The sequence below is a fragment of the Hyperoodon ampullatus genome, assembly GCF_949752795.1.
Source record: "Hyperoodon ampullatus genome assembly, chromosome: 17".
In the NCBI taxonomy this organism is placed as follows: domain Eukaryota; kingdom Metazoa; phylum Chordata; class Mammalia; order Artiodactyla; family Ziphiidae; genus Hyperoodon; species Hyperoodon ampullatus.
The window spans coordinates 51661751-51665145 of NC_136930.1; the positions used below are offsets into that span (position 1 = coordinate 51661751).

The following is a 3395-nucleotide window of genomic DNA, read 5'->3' on the forward strand; positions in this document are numbered from 1 at the left end:
CCAAAGGAAGCCAGCTCAGTGTGAAGGGGACGCATCTAACCTAATTTGGGGAGTTAGAGTTGGCCTCCTGGATGCAATGGTGTTTAAACTGAGATCTGAAGTGTGAGCAAAAGTTCCTGCTTCATGTCAAAAGGCTTTATACATCCCCACTGTGTTGCTCTGGTGACTATTATTGTTATTATTTTTGGTTTCTATGGGTGGGTACTAATACATAGTTTTTGTCTTTTCTCAGAAGACAGGCACCATGAGAGAAGAGTCCAGCCTTATGGAGAGAAGCCAGGCAGAAGCCCTGAAGGCCAGACTCCTCTACCATGATGTTTGCTTGGCAGCTCAGAGTCTTGACCTTCTCCTTGGAAAAGGAAATTCTCACAAAGAGGTTTTCAAGCCTTATGTCCTGGCCCTCAGGGATGTGGTTCAGCAAGTCTGCATTAAACTCATGTTCTTTCACCCAGTGGATTATGGGAGGAAAGCAGAAGAGCTGTTATGGAGGAAAATGTACTCTGACGTTGCTATGCTGCTGTTGAGGACCAAAAGAAAACTCGTGGACACCTTCAAACAGTGGGAAGGCCCCTTGCGGGCTCACCTGAAGGGCAGCCTCAGGTTCTATGACCATGTCTTCCTCTTCCTGCAGGAGCACACTATGAGCTGAGGTTACTAAGCTACACTGATTGGCCTCACAGTGCCATCCACTTGATTGGCTGCAAGAAAGCAGGTCCTGCCTCTGAAGAAGAGGTGGCCTGGGTGCGAACGGCCTGCCACCACTGTACCTGGGAGACTTGTTCCACTTTCAGAATGAGTTCCCAGCCCTGGCCACCAAGGACTTGGCAGAGAGGTGTTACACCGAGCCATGTCAGTGGCCCTGCACATGGGCATGCCCTTCAGCCAGCTGGGGGCTCTCACAGGGAGTAAGTACTATGACATTGAAGGCACATGCTTCTACCAGCGCTGCCTCTGCTCGGAAGTGCCTTTTAAAGGGGGCATCTTGGCACCTCAAAGGATTCTATGATCATGCGGGAAAAAGGTACAGCCAGCTGAAAAGGTACCAGAGAAAGAAGATATCTCTCAGCCAGAGGCAGTGTTGGGATAACAAAAGGCTGCTGGTTAGCTTCCTCTACCTTCAGAGCCTCTTGCAGCCTCAGCGGAAATTCAAAGCAACCAGGCTCATGGCCCTGTGTCAGCTGGATCTGGAAGACTTCCGTCTCTGCGTTTCCTATCGGCTGTGCCCATCCGACCTGAGCCAGGTCTCCAGAGAAAGCCCCCAAGGGGCTACCTGTTCCTCCCAGACCTCCTCATCTTCCACATGGTGGTTCTTTGCCTCATGAGTGTGCACAGCCTGAGGACAACAGGCTCGAAGCAGCACAGGCCAGTGGTCACCTTCACCTTGATCCTTTTCTCCCATTTAATTCAGCATGTGACTACCCGCATCCAGGCTGAGCTCCGGAAAGGGAAGCTGACTCCAGAGGTGGATGTCCCCAGGGACAAGGAAGACCAACAGAAGATAGAAGCTGGGGAGCAGCGACAAGACCTTCCAGCCCCCTGCCCTGGGCCCCACCACAGCAAATCTCAGAAGAACCACAGGTCATCTTACGTTTCCAGTGAGGGTTACAACTCGGAAGCCAGTTTTCATTCTTGCTGTGACTCAGATGAGATAGATGAAGATGAAGACACATCCTTATGCTCACAAGCCAGCTCAGAAATCAGTAGTGAAACTACTTATTCAGACACAACTGATGAAGAGGAAAGTGGCTCCCTGAATCCAGAAGCAATGCAGGAGCATGGGGCCAAATCCAAAGGTCAAGTTGCCCATCCGGTGGATAAGTTGAAGACACCTCAACCTCCCAGTCGTCTATTAGGTCACTTAAAAAAAGGAAGTTCTGCTAACCTGCCAGCCACATTGAGCCACAAGCTCCCAGTAAAACATGGCTTGTACTTGACCCCTGTCTTCAGCCACAGTTTTCTGATGCCTCCGGCAATGCATCTGGCACAGAGGATGGTGTGAGCAGTTTCCTGAGACAGAGCCTCCTGCTGGCTCCTACTTGGGGCAGAAGGCCTCCATCAGCCAGTCTTGCAACAATCTCCAGACCATTCAAAAGAAGTTGCAGATCCTCTCTGCAGAGGGCCTGCTGCCCACCGTCAAGGCGATCCTAGGCTGGCTCCACAGCAACCACAGCCTTCTCACCTCACACTGGCGGAGTCTACTTAGCCTGTGGGGTCCCCCGTCTGTGCTGCTGAACCTGCTGCCCTCCGTGGGAGACCTTCAGGAGCCAGGCCTGGGCCTGTCCCACCATCTCCGTGATCTGCTGCAGAGCTGTAGGGGCCCAAACCTTCCCAGGTTCCTGCAGCTCCCTGAGGACATTGCCCTGGGCCAGCACTCGTCCCGGCAGGCTTCCCAGGAGAGGGCTGGCTTGGAGCAAGACCCACCTCTACTCAGCTCCCAGGATGAAGCTGCTATGCGCATCTGTTTCCTCAGAAGCTTTGGCCACTTTGCAGTGACACTCCCTGGACAGTTCCAAGCTTCAACTCTAATTTGGGGGTCTTTGTAAGCTCTGGGTTTGAAGGGCCAGACAACCCGTCTCAGCAGTTAATAGGGAGTACTTCAAGGATCAGGTTTTCCAAAGACATAGTTCAGCTCTGGCTTCAGAGTGAAGTGGTGCAGCTGGAGAAGATCCTCAGGCACCTCCAGATTCAGTCAGCTTTGACCTCGTACCTGTTCCCTGACCCTCGGGCCCTCTGTGAGCATCTTCCAGTCATCAAGCAGCTTGCCACCAGGGGTAAGTTTCTCCTCATCACACCCAAGATCGTGGTCGACATATTGTACGTCCTGAGGAGGGAAGACTGCTGGGCTTTGGCAGCCATCACCTTCCTAGAGGATGAGCTGAAGAGAGGGAACCAGTACATTTTCTGCCAGTCCTTTGTGTCTACGAGATTAGTGAGGCCCAGGATGACCAGGCCAGACTCTGATGCCTGGGACCTCTATAACATTCTTGACTTCTGCAAAGGTCTGCTGGACTCATCCCAGCCAGGGACCCCTGACCCTAGCAGCATGATAACAATCATCATGGGCATCTGTTTGGACAACCCTAGGAATTTCTCATATCCCCTGTAGCTGGTGCTGGGAACAGCAATTGAAGCTGGTGTGGAAATCAAGAACATCCGGCGCTTCCATAGGGAGTGGAAGACGGTCAGCTGACGTCACATCTCCCGTCTTCCTCCTTCAGCACTTAACACATCAAACTCAATCTGTTCACCTCTCTTGTTCACACCTAATGTTAAAGGTAGCCATTGGGTAAACTCATATCTGTACCTACCTATTGGTAGAGTCTCAGTGTACTGACTGCCAGGGGCCTTTGTGTTTCCTTCTTTGTCATCTTGGCTTGATATCATGTTCTCTGTCT

General features: G+C 51.9%; 1 pseudogene across 1 annotated transcript; it reads left to right on the top strand.

Annotated features, from left to right (window-relative positions):
- Positions 1-265: 265 nt before the first annotated feature.
- On the top strand, positions 266-3190 carry LOC307065613 (nonsense-mediated mRNA decay factor SMG5-like; annotated as a pseudogene). Its single transcript has one exon. The product of its transcript is annotated as a nonsense-mediated mRNA decay factor SMG5-like (transcript).
- The last annotated feature ends 205 nt before the right edge of the window (positions 3191-3395 follow it).